At 45.7% G+C, this 16,658-nt stretch overlaps 2 long non-coding RNA genes and 1 other non-coding gene across 6 annotated transcripts; 1 reads left to right on the forward strand and 2 right to left on the reverse strand.

Annotated features, from left to right (window-relative positions):
• Positions 1-6,089: 6,089 nt before the first annotated feature.
• LOC102137968 (uncharacterized) lies at positions 6,090-16,020 on the reverse strand. Of its 4 annotated transcripts, none has more exons than XR_012432600.1 (5): positions 15,872-16,020; positions 13,623-13,657; positions 13,168-13,202; positions 10,953-11,072; positions 6,090-9,495 (listed from the first exon to the last, which is right to left on the reverse strand). It is a non-coding gene; the product is annotated as an uncharacterized lncRNA (long non-coding RNA). The 4 variants fall into 4 exon arrangements; XR_010585734.2 differs by having other exon boundaries at positions 13,118-13,202; XR_012432599.1 differs by having other exon boundaries at positions 13,118-13,202; positions 14,850-15,896.
• On the forward strand, positions 9,429-10,488 carry LOC141409883 (uncharacterized). Its single transcript, XR_012432601.1, has 2 exons — positions 9,429-9,565; positions 10,101-10,488. It is a non-coding gene; the product is annotated as an uncharacterized lncRNA (long non-coding RNA).
• On the reverse strand, positions 13,493-13,566 carry LOC123572661 (small nucleolar RNA SNORD93). Its single transcript, XR_006697213.1, has one exon. It is a non-coding gene; the product is annotated as a small nucleolar RNA SNORD93 (small nucleolar RNA).
• Positions 16,021-16,658: the final 638 nt, after the last annotated feature.

Consider the following 16,658-nt stretch of genomic DNA (forward strand, 5'->3'; position numbering starts at 1 on the left):
GGATGGGAAGCCTACTGCAGGCAGATGGTCTTCTTAGCTGGCTTGGGCTTAGTCTTCCTCTACATGACAGTTCTGGGGTCTGGCTGTATCATCACTGGCTATGCCTGCACCCAAGAGGTTGGAGACTCCCTGCTTAGCATCCTCATGGCCCTTTCAACTCTCTCTGGCCTGATGGGCACCATTCTCTTCACCCAACTTAGGGGGCACTATGGCTTAGTCACAACTGGAGTCATATCTAGCCAGTTCCATTTAGGTTGTCTAACGCTGTGCATGTTTTCTGTCTTTGCTCCTGGAAATCCTTTTGATCTGGCTGCTTTGTCACTTCCATTAAGCAAAAATCCTTCAAACCATGAGTTGTTGGTCCAGTGGATGGAAGAACGGTCCAGAGGAGTGGCTTGGTTCACGTTTCTTTCAAAGGGATAAACATGTGTCTGGTTCTCTTTTAGCAACTCATGGTAAGACTTGGGACACTCAGAGTCCTGCTGTTTGAAGGCCAGCAGGACCCTGAGCATTCTGAGTCTTCCATCTCCATTATCTTCCTCTTCTCAGCTGTGATCCTGGCAAGAATCGGTGAACAGCAGATCATATGTGGCAAGGGATTCTGCAGCTTGCGATGTTGCTAAGTGCAATCTTAGAAGCATTTGATGGCCTCACCACTGTACTATTGTGTCTTCATCATTCATTCATGCAGAGCCTGTTATGTGACCGGAACTGTGTTAGACAGTGGGGATACAAGAGTTATTTGATCACACAGAGTGTTAGCGCTATGGAGTTTACAGTCTGACCAATAAGTAAGTAGTTAACAACAGTCAACAACACAGAGTGACAGGAGCTTTGATAGGGAAGAGCAAAGCATTGGGGACACATGGGAGGGATACCAAATGTGGCCTTGTGGGTTAGGGAAGCCTTCCTAGAAAGAGGCACAATTAAGAAATCCCTAAAGAGCAAGCTAGGCAGGTGACGGGGCAGACTGTTCCAGGCAAGCCAGAAGCAGTGGTGCAAAGGTGAACACTGGGAGATGCGGGGAAGTGAAAATAGTTATTTCCTGGGTGTCAAGCATGTAAATGCTACAGATGATGTCTACATTAAAGAACTATATTGACCTGAGTCCTTTTTCTGCAGAACTGGGATAAGGAGAGAGGAAAGAGAGCAGCTTGCGGGGGGGAATGGCAAGTCTTTCCTTAGCTGCCTGGGGGAGGGTAGCGCAATTCTTCCCCAAGAACAGTGTGTCTAGCCTTGAGAGTCTACAAGGTACTTGGGTTAGGAGGCCATCAGTGTACACAGGAATTGTCCAACAAAGCAGATGAGACTGGGGATGGGTTGAGGGGAGATGGACAGGCACTGACTTAAAGCTTATCTGGATTTTAAACCTTGTACCTCCTAACCCTACCTTGCGTTAAAGCTTGTACCGCCTACCCCAAGTACCTGTCTTTGCTCCTGGTCTGCTCCAAATACTTGTTGTCTGAACTCTGCCATCAAGTATGTGTCGTTCATACTTGGCAGCAAGGACATATCTGGTTTTGCAAGTGTGTATATTAAAAACAAATATTTAAAAAATGTTGGTCATGTGATGCCTGCCAACTCCAAAAGTGACATGTTTGGGATCAATGGTGCTGGTGATAGAAACCACTTAATAGCACACTGGCCCTAGTGATTAGACCTGCAGATTCCCAACCTGTGAAGAGACTGGGCCATGCTGTTTGACATGGAATCCCCACAATCAGGTTTCTGCCAAGAAAACATCATTTCTTTGAGCCTTTTCCTTCCTCCTCAATTCAAAGTCACCACCTGCAAAGCCCCTCTCTGAGGCCACAGCTCAGAGCCAGGGATTCCTCACCCCCAGGCTAGAAACAGGGTGGGGAGAGTGGAAACTGTGGCAGTGAGTGGTGGAAGTTGTAGATCAAAAACCCCCTCATTCACCAGCCCTTCCCACACCTCTTCCATGCACCACATTCTCTACCCCAGGCACTGAGTTGAAGCAAGGTCCCTGCCCTCCTAGGACTCAGAGCTGCACCTTCTAATCTCTGAGGCCACAGTGGGGTGGGACCATGGGGTTGGGGAAGGTGTTCCTGACTTCTGCTGTGGCGACCCAGAACCCCTTGGTCTACAGAAGCTTTGAAATACTGGGAGAGAGGAAATAAGAATGTTGTAGCCTCAATTAATGAGGTTAGAAAACCATGAGCTAGCCTGGGAGTCTCCTTCCTTTGATGGAATATGCATGTATGAGAAAAAAACTGTGCTCCTAATTCCAAATGATTTAAAAACCTATTCTTTCATCTAGAGATTATCTAGCCTCTAAAATACTTTAAGTTGGGTACCTGATGGGTAGATTATCCTTTATTGGGGTATTTGACTTGCACTTCTAGTCTTTAATTGCACAAAACTGAAGAACAGATTAGCCATTTAAAATTTGTGCAATTCACATTATATTACATTAAAGTATTTAGTTCAAAACGAAAAAATAAAAGTCCACTAGCAACTCCCGTTTACTAGGATAATTTGGCTCTTACTGACACAAAGGAAATGATCACATTTGGAAAACACCAAAGCTCACTGCAGTGCCTGCGATCCGGAAAAACATTCAGTATAAGAGACACTTGGCGTTTTCTCTATTGCAGTAAGTAATCTTTCTTTTTGTATCCAGAATGAGGATTCCAGAGTCATAGAAATCTTTTAATTTTTTGTTTTATGGTTTTACTCCGCAAGATATTTGGATTAATTTTTTTTTTTTTTTTTTTTTTGAGATGGCTTCTTGCTGTGTTGCTCAGACTCTTCTCAAACTCCTGGGCTCAAGCAATCCTCCCACCTCAGCCTCCCTGGTGGCTGGGACTACAGGCATGTGCACAGTGCCCAGCAGAAACACAGTACACTCTCAACACTCATGAGGGATAAAGCTCAGGCCCCGGGGCCATACTGTCTGATGATGTTGGCAAGTTACCGAAACTCCAGGTCACTATTTCCTTTTCCATAAGACGGGGATAAGAATAATAATGGTAGTTACTTATCAGGGAAATCAGAGGATACACTGAAACAATTTCCATAGGTAACATGTTTAGCACAGAACTTTCTCAGAGGAAAGACTTGTCCTCATTGTCATCATATTTTTGTTACAATTTTGGTGGCTTTCACAAGTGTTGCTGTGTGAGGTCTGGGGTGCAGGGTGGGTAGTAATGAGAGGTGATAATGTGTTAACATCCCTCAGTCTCGCTGCCTCCTCGGCCTCGACATCCACTGTGGCGGCGCTTGAGGAGCCCTTCAACCCGCCACTGCACTGTGGGAGCACCTCTCTGGGCTGGCCTAGGCCGGAGCGGGCTCCCTCTGCTTGCCGGGAGGTGTGGAAGAAGAGGCGCGGAGGGCAACCGGGGCTGCGTGCAGCGCTCACAGTCTAGCGCCAGTTCTGGCGGGCGCGGGCTCAGCGGGCCCAGCACTCGGAGCAGCCAGCCGGCGCCGCCGGCCCAAGGCAGTGAGGGGCTTAGCACCCGGGCCAGCAGCTGCGGAGGTTGCGCCGGGTCTCCCAGCACTGCTGACCCCCATGCACCGCTCTCTCGCCGGGCCTCAGCCGCCTCCCCGCGGGGCAGGGTTCGGGACCTGCAGCCCGCCATGTCCCAGCCCTCCTCTCCGCCGTGAGCTCCCCCGCCGCCGAATGGGGACGCCGCTCCCTGCTCCGTGGCGCCCCAGCCATCGACTGCCCAAGGGCTAAGGAGTGCGGGCGCACAGCATGGGACTGGAGGGCAGCTCTGCCTGCAGCCCCGGTGTCGGATCCACTAGGTGAAGGCAGCTGGGCTCCTGAATCTATTGGGACTTGGAGAACCTTTATGTCTAGCTAAGGGATTGTAAATACACCAATCAGCACCCTGTGTCTAGCTCAAGGTTTGTAAATACACCAGGATAATGCCACTGCACCCTGACAGAGCGAGACTTTGTCCCCCCCCCCAAAAAAAAAAGCCAGGCATAGTGGTGGCACCTGTAAGTGTAGCTACTCGGGAGGCTGAGGCAGGAGAATGGTTTGAACCTGGGAGGTGGAGGTTGCAGTGAGCCAAGATCACGCCATTGCACTCCAGTCTGGGCGACAAGAGCAAAACTCCTTCTCAAAAAAAATAAAAAAGGCACCAGTGCTGTAAATGATGAATCATTTCATTTGTTAGCATGGCTAACACTATTGGGCCTGGTGGCTGTGATGATGGATCCTCTCCCTGGGAGAGGTGGCTTGAGGCCTACCTTGGTATTCAGTGTGTATCACCAAGCAGGGGGCTCATCTAGCTGCTTGCTCAGTAACTACTTATTTCCATTCTGATGGAAACTAAGTTACAGTACTTTGGCTACAGTAAGATTTGATGCATTGAGTCACTTTGCATTTTAAAATTGAACTGTAACTCTTTATGCCCTCAGTTTAGAAATAATTCTCAGTGCATCATTAACCCTGACTTCTTTGAGCGCTTCACATTATACCATGGCAGCATTTTACAAATACTTCCTAACTTTGTAAGCACTGCTTGCTAAGATCAAGTGGGAATTTTACAGGTGAACTCTGGGTCAGAGTCCAGAGTGAATCGAGGTCCTTTGCAGGCCAAGCCCCGAGAGACATGGAGGCCAGCCAGAGTGGTCAGGACAGCCGAGGAGGATGAAGGATGGGGGACCTGATCTAGACCTCCATATGGTAGCCCCAGCAGGGTGGCTGGAGCAGCCCGGGAGGACAAAGGGACTGTCTGGTACTCTGCAAAGGCAGACACTGGAGGACACAGCACATTATCTCCAAATTATTCTTCAGAGCTAAGTGCAGGGATCAGGACAGAGGCAACCAGGAGGCCTTGGCAGGGCCGGAGGTGGATCTCAGGGAGAATCTAGAAGCTCAGCTGGCTGAGAAACCAATCAGGCAGGCAGAAGCTGGGAGTGGGTCCCTTGGGAGCAGGCACGAGAGCCCCAGGGGAGATGTTGTCATGTGAGGACTTGGTCATTGCCACAGCTCACTTCTGTCCTATTTGATGCCTGCACAGTAGGTTTGGAGCCTGCCTCTGAAGTGTAATCAAATAGCACCTCTTCATGTGGTTGAAGGGGGTTGGGGGCATGGGGAAAAAAGGAGGCCAGTTTTTCCTCTGCTAAACCAGGAAAGGAAGAGGAAACATCTAGAATTGGAACCAGATTGGAAGCTCAATCTTTTCTCTTTGTCTTAAACGTGTCTTAAACATTTTTGTAATGAAGTGGGGGCATAAATAAATACCTCTAAATGAAGTTAGAGTGCATCTGAGATAATGGTGATGGTGATTCATAAAAGATAAATATAATGTCACAAATTATGACAGTTACTACCATGTACAGATGTCCAGGTACAGGGCTACACATTTTAATAATACTGTCATAGATTCTTCCAATGAGATCGCACCTGAAATATTCGTATTTCACAGATGAGGAAACAGCAACAAAAAGGCGCCCAAGGCAACAGAGCTAGTCAATGCCAGAGCCAGAATTGTCACCAATGTCTTCTGATTTCTATTCAGATTCATTCGTAGCCTACACTGCTGCCCTGCTGGCCTCTGGGCCTTTGCCCTCACTGTGACTCAGCTTCTTTGGGACAATGTTTCAGAAGTGGAGTGAGGGGCTGTGGATGGTGTGCAGTGCTCCCTGAACAATCTATGGACCTTGTATTAGTCTATTCTCACGCTAAGAAAGCCATACCTGTAATTTATAAAGAAAAGAGGTTTAGTAGACTCCCAGTTCTGTATGGCTGGGGAAGCCTCAGGAAACTTACAATCATGGTGGCAGGCACCTCTTCACAGGGCTGCAGAAGAGAGAATAAGTGCCAGCAGGGGAAATGCCAGACACTTATAAAACCATCAGGTCTCGTGAGAACTCACTATCATGAGAACAGCATGGGGGAAACTGCCCCCATGATCTAATCACCTCCCACAAGGTCCCCCCTCCAACACATGGGGATTACAATTCGGATTGTAATTCAAGATGAGATTCAGGTGGGGACACAGAACCAGATCGTATCAGACCACATCCACTTCATCCTCATCATGCTGGCCCCACAGCCCCAGCAGTTTGGCATGCTGGTCTCATCTCCAAACTGTTTGGAACCATAGGGCATGAGATGTACTTTTTTTATTTTTATGCAAGAAAGTATAAGATTAAAAATGTCCATGCAAATAAGACAATGAAAGGCATTTGGATGCCTTTAACCTAAGAAGTAGGCAGCACCTCTGGCTTCTCAGAGCTCAGGTAACACTGGCACCATCTCATACTGTTTTCAGTGATTTTCCTGTGTTGCCGCTGTGTGTCTACCTGGTGCTTTGCTACATTTGAGAGCAATTGTGTCATTGCCTTTTGCCAAAAGCATCAACTGCATTAAATGTATCTTGGGAGTGGTGGCGCTATCCAGAGTTTGAAAGGGGTCTGACTCCTGGCATACTCATTAGCCAAAGTCAGAGATTCCACCCCAGACATCTTGAAGGGGCTTGTTTTGCTTTTGCCAATATAACAACTCAATGTTTTCAGGTTCTTATTGTTCTTCAGGTTTTAAAATTAGTCAGTATTGGCTGGGTGCTATGCTCACGCCTGTAATCCTAACACTTTGGTAGACCCAGGTCGGAAATTCACTTTAGGCCAGGAGTTTGAGACAAGCCTGAACAACATAGCAAGAACCCATCTCTACAAATTTTTTAAAAATCAGTTGGGCATGTTGGCACGTGCCTGTAGTCTGAGCTACTCAGGAGGCTGAAGCAAAAGGATTGCCTGTGCTCAGAAGTTAAGGCTGCAGTGAGCTACGATGGTGCCACTGCACTCCAGCCTGGGGAACAGAGTGAGATCTTATCTCTGAAAAAATTAGATAAATAATTAAATAAATAAAATTAGTCAGAATATTCATTGGGTGTGGGATTTTGGTTCTTTTCCCAGTTTGTCCACCCTGAGGGGGACATATTTTTCCCCCGGCCCCAGTCACTATTAAGAACAACTGCTTTTTTTTTTGGTCTTTCCTAAAATGCAGTCTCTTTTCTCTTTATTTCTTCAGGTTTTTTTTTTTTTTTTTTTTGAGACGGCGTCTCGCTCTGTCGCCCAGGCTGGAGTGCAGTGGCCGGATCTTCTCAGCTCACTGCAAGCTCCGCCTCCCGGGTTTACGCCATTCTCCTGCCTCAGCCTCCCGAGTAGCTGGGACTATGGGCGCCCGCCACCTCACCCGGCTAGTTTTTTTTTTGTATTTTTTAGTAGAAACGGGGTTTCACCGTGTTAGCCAGGATGGTCTCGATCTCCTGACCTCGTGATCCACCCGTCTCGGCCTCCCAAAGTGCTGGGATTACAGGCTTGAGCCACCGCGCCCGGCCTATTTCTTCAGTTTTAACTAATTTTATTCCTTTTCAGTTGCTTTCAGTGAATTTTAGCTGAGTCACCACAGATCATACTGATTTTTAAAATATGTTTTGTGACTGATTATAACATAGTATGCTCTTTTGAACCTATTGCCTTACCACTGTTTATTTCATTTCTTTTTCTTTCTCTCTCTCTTTTTTTTTTTTTAATTATACTTTAAGTTCTAGGGTACATGCAAACAACGTGCAAGTTTCTTACATATGTATACTTGTGCCATGTTGGTGTGCTGCACCCATCAACTCGTCAGCACCCATCAACTCATCATTTACATCAGGTATAACTCCCAATGCCATCCCTCCCCCTCCCCCCTCCCCATAATAGGCCCTGGTGTATGATGTTCCCCTTCCAGAGTCCAAGTAATCTCATAGAAGAACAACTACTTAAGAGAAATGTGAAAACTAAGGGAATAATTCAATTACTGTTAAACACAAAAAGACAAAATGTCATTGTTAGTAGCAAGGAAACTACAAAAGGAGAATTTACACAGACCTGTTTTTTAGATCACAAAGTGAAGACAGGAAAAGGAGAATTTTATGGAACATTTTGCTTAACATAAGGTAATCTTTAAAAAGAGTGCTTTATATAAGGTAATATTTATGGTGCCACTTCCCACAGTCTCTCCCCTTCCATTAAGAAAAAATAAAAATAATAAAACCAAAACCCTGAAAGACACTTTAGTACACACACAACTAGATCAGGGATCAAGAAACTAGAACTATCCTTCATATGGTTTTTCATTAAGGAAGTTGCATTTTGACGAAATGTAGCATACCGAATCCTTTTGCTCTTCATTTTTTTCTTACCTAAAAAAATTTGGGGTCAAGCATGGTGGTTCATACCTGGAATCCCAGCAGTTCGGGAGGCCGAGATGGGTGGATCACTTGAGGTCAGGAGTTTGAGACCAGCCTGACCAACATGGTGAAACCCCGTCTCTACTAAAAGTACAAAAATTAGCCAGACATGGTGGTGCACATCTGTAATCCCAGCTATCGGAAGCCAGAAAAATTGCTTGGACCCAGGAGGTGGAGGTTGGAGTGAGCTGAGACCCACACTCCACTCCAGCCTGGGTGACAGAGCAAGACTCTATCTCAAAAAAAAAAAAATAAAAAAATAAAAAAAAAATTTACATTTATTTAGAGATGGGGTCTTGCCATGTTGCCCAGGTTGGTCTGAAACTCCTGAGTTCAAGCAATCTGCCCGCTTTGGCCTCCCAAAGTGCTGGGTGGGAGCCACTGTGTGAACCACTGCACCTGGCCTGCTCTTGATTATTTTAATGAACACACAGATGCTTGCAGAGTGGGCATAGCAGAGTGTTTGCTAAATACGCTCTGAAGTCTTTCATTTAAAATCTCCAGAAGTCCTAGCAGCTTGAGTGTAGCATTTATGTCAAATCTAAGTAGTGCTGACTACCACTGCACTTTCTGCCCTTCAAAAAATAGCTGCTTACCTGTAACTTTTGCATTTTCAAGTGCTAATTTTATTCTTTTCCCTGAAGGTCATATATGGTAAAACAGCAATACCTTTGTATCTACTGGATGGTGAATCAACTGTTTTAGATCAGTACTGTCCAACAGAAATATAATTATAATACACATCAGGTATCATTTAAACATGTATTTCATTTAACTCAATATATTCAAAACATTTAATTTGTAATTAATGTAAAATTGAGATAGTTTACACTCCTGATGTTTTTCACCCTTCAGCACATGTCAACTTGGTCTAGCCACATTTTGGGTGCTCAGTAGCACATGTGAATTGTGGCTACCCCATTGGACTGCAGTTTTAGATTCTGATTCCCATAGTTGCATGTATTTCTCACTGAGAGGCCTATAAATTATACAGTGTGCTCTATTCTGCCTTAAAGAGTGGCAGTAACAGGGCAGGGCACTTGTCCAGCTGCAAAAATCAATGGTATGAGACTCCATTCCATCAGCTACAACATTCAGCTCTGTTCCCGGAAACATACATCACACTGATTTGACCGGATTTTGTCTTTGTCTTTGAAACAGATTGGTGTGGAGCTGTCCTGGAGATGCAGATATCAACAGAGGATGATTCCGAGACAACTGGCCCCTTGCAGTGCAGATAAACTCCATTAGGGGGTCTTCTAGTCATGGTGGCATAATCCTGGATTGTGATTAATGACAATTTTATAACAAAATATTGCCATCAGAACTTTCCAGTTTATGAATACAAGGTAAATTTTGGAAAGACAATCTTTTCTACTACAAAATAAAAGTAAGCCTTTCAAACACATCTCTGGCTATCTGTTCACAGAATCTGATCTGTGAACTCACCTCCCTGCTCCAGAGGCAGTCTCCACTTTCGGTAGATCCCCATTTAGTTATGCAGACATGTTCTGTGTTCCATTCCTTCCTTCAGAGTGCAGTATTTGAGATCATGAAGGAAAGAAAGCCGCCTCCTCGGCTTTAAGGAGCTTGGAATGCACATAACCCCTCCCCTCCTCCCTTAGAAAATAATGGCAATTGCCTGATTACTAACTTGCCAGTTCTGGCTCTTTGCTCTTAGGAAGCTCAGAGTCAACTTGGCTGCAGCCTACAGCATGAGATCTAACAGCTTAGTTTTTTATTCTTGCCCTCTACTTGCTGAGCTTTTATCTGCTTCTAATTATTGTTGCTTGATATTTGTTATAAACCACCCTAAATTATTTTGGGAATGTTGTGAGGGGGGCGCTAGATTTTTCAGCTTGCCTTAATAATTTAATCTTTCAGATATTGACCCAGACACAAAATGAAATGATTCCTTACAACAGCAGAAGTCAACCAAGGAACATTCTATTAAAACTGGCTCTGACTTACATACTGAAATGAGTCACACTGTGAAAGCTCCAGAAAGGTAAGAACTGTCTGTATCATGGGACTTGACACAACAAAACAGCAAATATTTGCCAAATTACACAATTAAATATCTAAGGCTTAAGGGCCTTCAAAAAGACACATATTTTAGTCTGGAATATTCACTTGAACTACAAAGATTTGGCTACTTTAAGGAAACAATCTATTTGTATTCAAGTGCTTAGGAACACCAGAGACAAAATGGGATATGGCCATTTTCGAAATCAAATTGTGACTCAATCTACATGAACTGACATGTCAATGCCACAATTGTTACACTGGGTTTTACATCACTATCCGGGGAGGTTTGGTGACCAGTTCTTAAATAAGACTTTCTATTTTCAGTGAAATAACCATTAGCATAAACATTATGTTTCCAATCACAATTTCTTTTATAGTCATAATTAAAGATTCACATGCCCAAGTTCCTCACTTGGAAGCCCTCTTTGAAAACATTTCATTCAACTCCAGGTTTGCTTCTCTTCATGGCACTTGAGCACAAAAGAATGGTAGTTCAATAGTCCATTCCTGCTTTTAGCTCTGCTAAACACGTAGACATGCAATGTACTAAGGCAGGCACTACAGAACTGTGGTACGACTGCAACCACTCATCCCCTTTTCCTGGGTGATGCTATGTTTAACCGAGGTTCTATATTGGACAACTCTACATTGCTAGGGTATAGGGTAAGGGGATTTGGTAGTGGGGGAGTGGCAGGGAAGGTATCAAACCTAGAATCATAAGGGACGTCTGAAGAACTTTGCTCATATGGGCAAGATGGCACAACTCTGTTCATGTCAGAAAATGCTCTTGGTCACCAGGGCAGGGTTCAACAGGCCCTGTGGTTAGACCTACCAAATAGAGAAAAGAACAATGACTCACAAGCTATACTTGAATCTATCCCTTTTAAGAAGCACCCTTGATTACTCCAAGGGAATGAGGACAAGGAATGCAGACTGGCTCTTTTTAGCCAGCTTTTCAGTCAACCATGTGGCTTATGCAGCATCAAACCGTTTCAACCCAAGACCAATACTCAGCCTCCTTTCATTTCTCAAATTTCTTGGTTAGCCAGTATTTGCTAAGGACATCTTAAGCTTTCTTGAAATGGAAAAGTCAATATGGAAAGCAATGCTGCAGGGAAGCCACAGTAGTATTTGGAGTGGCACATGGCAACAGATTTTCCATATCCCACTTTCTGCTATCTCATGCCCACTACAATGGACACATCACAGGTGAGATTTAAAATGCTGCTGTGAAGTGGATACATCAGTGTTGTTGCTATCCAGAAGGGAAACTTGCAGCACTGATGAGCGTGCCAATACACAACTGCCGTCTGGTCCTGCTTCTCAGGTATTGTGTGCATGAGTCACTTCTGTGACTTATGTCCCAAGAGTGATTTCGATGTATTTTTGCTCTTCCAACTTGGCAGTTCATGTAAATAGTGACCCCAAACCATCTTGCCATAGATTTCACCGGAAACACCATTGAAATGCCAAGGAGGGCTAAAGTCATGTTTATTGAAGTATGATTTTACATTCAGTAAAATTCATCCTGTTAAGATTCAACAAATGCGTAGTCATACCATTATCAAGATGCAGAACTGCAGAATCACTCTAACAATTCCCTCCTGCCCTTTTGTAATCAACCCCTTTTTGATCCCAAAACTCATTGACCTGTTTTTCTGTCGAAAGTATCAAATTTCATCACTAAAATGATCTACAGTACTATAGAAAAATGTGTAAACACATAAAATACACAAACCAATTTTTAAAAAAGTGAGATACTTTAAAATTTCTTTAGCATACCAACAAAAAATGAAGGTAGCATTGCATTTTACTACAGATGTGCAGACATTCAAAGTCCACCACTGTCGTATATATGGCTCAACAGTAATATTTAAGAATATACTGGGTGGGCATGGTGGCTCACCCCCATAATTCCAGCACTTTGGGAGGCTGAGGCAGGCAGATTGCCTGAGGTCAAGAGTTCGAGACCAGCTTGGCCAACATGGCCATCTGCACAAAAATTAGCCTGTAATCCCAGCTACCTGGGAGGCTGAGGTGGGAGAATTGTCTGAACCCAGGAGGTGGAGGTTGCGGTGAGCTGAGATTGTGCCACTGCACTCCAGACTGGGCAACAGCGGGACTCCACCTCAAACAAAAATGTGTAAAAATACAAAATTAGCTGGGTGTGGTGACATACGCCTGTAATCCCAGCTACTCCGGTGGCTAAGGCAGGAGAATCGCTTGAATCTGGGAAGCGGGGGTGGGGTGCAGTAAGCCAAGATTGCACCATTGCACTCCAGCCTGGGCAACAAGAGTGAAATTGTGTTTAAAATCTTTACAGTTAAGTCATATCATTGTAGAGTATGTGAACCATGATTAAGCATGATGAAGGTATTGCTATTTGTTTTATTAACACTGTCAAATTACAAACCACAGCTGTTTCATAGAAAAACTACTTTAAATAATAGAATTGTCTTTGCAGGGGCCGAGGTGGGCGGATCACGAGGTCAGGAGACTGAGACCATCCTGGCTAACAAGGTGAAACCCAGTCTCTACTAAAAATACCAAAAAAGTAGCCGGGCATGGTTGCGGACGCCTGTAGTCCCAGCTACTTGGGAGGCTGAGGCAGAAGAATGGTGTGAACCCGGGAGGTGGAGCTTGCAGTGAGCCAGGTCGCACCACTGCACTCCAGCCTGGGTGTCAAAGCGAGACTCCGTCTCAAAAAAAAAAAAAAAAAAAAAGAATTGAATTGCATAGAAATTTTCTACAGGATCCACTCAGCGATAAGGCAGTTTTGTGCCTCCAAACTGTCAAATAATATTCCTATAGATTGGGGCCATCTCAAAATTCACCCTTGCTACCACTATGAAAGGGACGAAAAAAAAAGCAACCTGTGTTCTGTGGATACTAAAGGTGACATATTCAAATATGTATCATCTACTTGAAAAGCTTCACTGATTCTTTCAAGTGCCAGACCTGTAAAAGAAGTATCACAGTAGGTATTACTAAATAGCAAAATACAGTACTGTCTAGACTATGTTTACAAAAACTACAGGTAAATAAATAAAATCCCCCAATATCTTACACATTGTTGCTTTAGTAATGTTGTGACATCTAAATTTATGTTTTTACTCAAACTCCTGTTTTTCTCTTGGCTTAGTAGTAGTATCCATTTACCAAGAGCTTTTTCCCCTTTTTACCAAAAGCATGATTTTAAAAGGGGGGGGGTGGTATGATTCCATTTAATAAATTCCTGCATACCAAGTTGGCCTCAGGTAAATCCTTTAATCCATCACAGCAGAAGCATATGAAATCAGATTAGAGTTCTCATCCTTGGCCAGGATTTCAATTCAACTATTAATAACTTAAACCAAATTCTTTCCACTTGGCCCATACCTTAAGTTCATCAGCATCTTGAAACTCCACCAAGCCTGGTTAAAAAAAGTGAAAGACAATGTTAAGAATATCATGCAATTTTGTTTTTTAAGGAGCGGTCTTTATCATGGCTATCCACTAGCTACCTTTAATGAGTAAATAAATTGCTATCTCTGTATATAATTCCTGTACAAAGCTACAACCTCCAAATTTCCTGATACTTGGAGTCTTCTGTAGTTTCCAGCTAGGAGGAAAATGGTCAGGAGTCACTATCTTCCCATTGATGAGCATTGAATGCTATCCATGTTTGAAAAGAAACACTATCCCAACAATATTTGTCTAGGAAGAACTGAAACCTTCCAGATTTAAAAATCAAAGGAAGCACTACTAAACTCGCTTACCCTGAGGCTGACTTCAGGGGGCTGAGAAGTTTCTAGTCCTGGGCACTTGCTCAGTTTTCACAATCCTTAGACGCTAGCTCACACTGCTTCCTTGACATCTCTCTCACAGTTTAAACTGAATAGTTAAAAAATTGGCGGGCCGGGTGCACTGGCTCATGCCTGTATCCCAGGACTTTGAGAGGCCGAGATGGGCGGATCACCAGTTTAGGAGTTCGAGACCAGCCTGGCCAACATGGTGAAACCCGGTCTCTACTAAAAAAAAAAAAAAAAAAAAAAAAAACGGTTGGGCGTGGTAGTGGACTCCTGTAATCCCAGCCACTGAGGAGGCCAAGGTTGCAGTGAGACGAGATTGCACCATTGCACACCAGCCTGGGTGACAGAGCGAGACTCTGACTCAAAAAAATAAAAATAAAATGGGCTCAGTAAGAATCTCAACACCTAAAGCAATTGTAAAACAAAGCCTTAGCACTGCTATCTTCCTGTGCTGTCTGTAGGGCTCTTCGCCAGAGCTGGAGGTATTCCAGGGAGGGAAAATTGTCCATACTCTGGGTCTATCTGGAAAAAAGGTACCTAGAACCTAGGCTGCAAATGTACAAGCTTTCCTCATTAAAGCATGGTAAAATGGATCCCATTTGGTTTCATCAAAAAGGCAGCAAATCTTTCACAACTGAGGAAAACACGTGAACCATGAGCTTCACATTTCAACAGAACTGTGGTACCTGTGATAGCCACAAAGATTCATATGTTGACTCAAATGTAACTTTAGATCTTTATCAATTTTACTAAATTCGCAAAGTACCCTTTTATATGGCAATTTGTACCAGTAATGAACAATTAGTATGCTCACCGATGCTCAAGAGAGCCGCTCCAAAAACTTACATTGTCCCCCAGACAAACGTTGTCTAGGGGCAGCCTTGCGTATTTCTACACCTCAGTAGACATAAGTTCAACACCTTGTCCTGGTCCGAGTCAGAGCCCAGTAGTTCAGACTTTTCCCAGGACAGAAAACCAAGAAGGGCCTCCTCACACCCTGATTAAACGCTGGAAGCGGACCCTGTGCTGTAACAACGCTCGGGCCACTCCTGAAAAAGTGGATCTTGGGGAGGAAACGGCAGGCTCTCTTCTGAGGGCTCACAGCATTCTACTGTAAACTCGCTGCAGGCGTCGGCTCCAGGAAGACTCGTCCGTTCATGCCTTTAAATTACCCGACTGCGGGCCAGTGGCAACTGAACGGCACTGGTGGCAGAGGGGGGTGGCTGCGCGAGTGAAGTGGCCTCCGTGTGTTTGCTAACCCCGCTATTATACTGCCCCGCTTGGAAACTTAAAGCACTTCAGACATCAGATGTCACTCACTTCCTAAATAGGCTTACGTCCGCGCGGCCACAGCCACTGGGCAGGCGGAAGCCCCGAGTGCGCCAAAAACCCAGAGACCGTCCGGGGCTCGGCGCCTCCGCCTGCGGTCGTAATTTGATCCTCAAAATGCAATCATTTAATTGAAAAAGGACTAAAAGCTGCCTGTAGGCCGGACCCGTGGACTGCAGGGACTCAGGCACTGCAGGCGACCGGCGCCTGGCAGCTTCTGCTGAGTGGGGGTGGGATCCTCGAGGAAAGGGGGCGGCCCCTTCAAGCGCACAAGGACACGGGCCGTCCTAACCCGGGACGCAGGGCCCAGGCGCCACGAGGACGCCCCCACCCCCGAGGGGCCCTAACGGAGGTTTCCCCGCGGCGCCGAGCCGAGGCCGAGGCGGGCACCGGGGCAGCGAGGGGTATGCACATTAAATACATTTATATGCGCGCCTAGGAAGGGCACGGTGTAGCCCCGGAGCCACGTGGCCGGTTCCCGAGTCCAGAAGGTCGGAACCCACTTACCCAGTCACGCGTCGCGGCCGAAAAGGGAGAGCACCCCGGAGATCAAGTTTAAAAGGGGCCTGGGCGGGGCGGCACCAACCAAAAAGTTGCCGGAAGGCCCCTCCCGGCCCAGCACGCGCCCCGCCCGCGGCGCCCGGAGGCCCTCGCGCGCCCCCTGCCGGCGGCCCGGGGCTTCCCCGCCTTGGGTCCCCCCACCCTACACGGCCCCGGCTCCCACTTTGCCCCGACCTCCGAGTCTGAGGAATCTGCCCCAAACTGTCGCTGGCTGTGATGTCTCTTTACCTCGTTGAAGGTCAGAGGAAGCTCCTGCCACTCAAATAATGTTCGGTGTCTCTGGTACCCCCTCCCCTCCCGTGCCTGGTGTTTCTTAAAGTCTTCAGCCACGCCCCTGGGTGCTTATTTCAAGACTCGTCTAATTATGTAGCAGAAGACTGGCTCCCGTTAAAAGATCTGGACATTAGCGGAGGTCGGGGGTGCAAACTCATTGAAGAGGGGTTGAAGCACGGGGAGGACTCCTGGTGCCTGGAGTGCTGCATGCTTAGAATGATATCCACGGCCTGCAAATGTCTTGCCCCCAAAGCACGTCTGTGTCATTGGACTGTGAGGAGAAAGGGGAGAAGGTATTTTGACTGCAGTAAAATAAACAGGTCTATTGGCTGGATGCCTAAGCCACACTACATACAGAACATGAGTGTTGTGGACTGAATTGTGTCCCCACTCCCAAAGACATATTGAAGACCTAACCTCCAGCACCTGTGAATGCGACCTAACGTGGGAACTGCGTCTT

This window comes from Macaca fascicularis, chromosome 3, assembly GCF_037993035.2.
Source record: "Macaca fascicularis isolate 582-1 chromosome 3, T2T-MFA8v1.1".
NCBI lineage: Eukaryota > Metazoa > Chordata > Mammalia > Primates > Cercopithecidae > Macaca > Macaca fascicularis.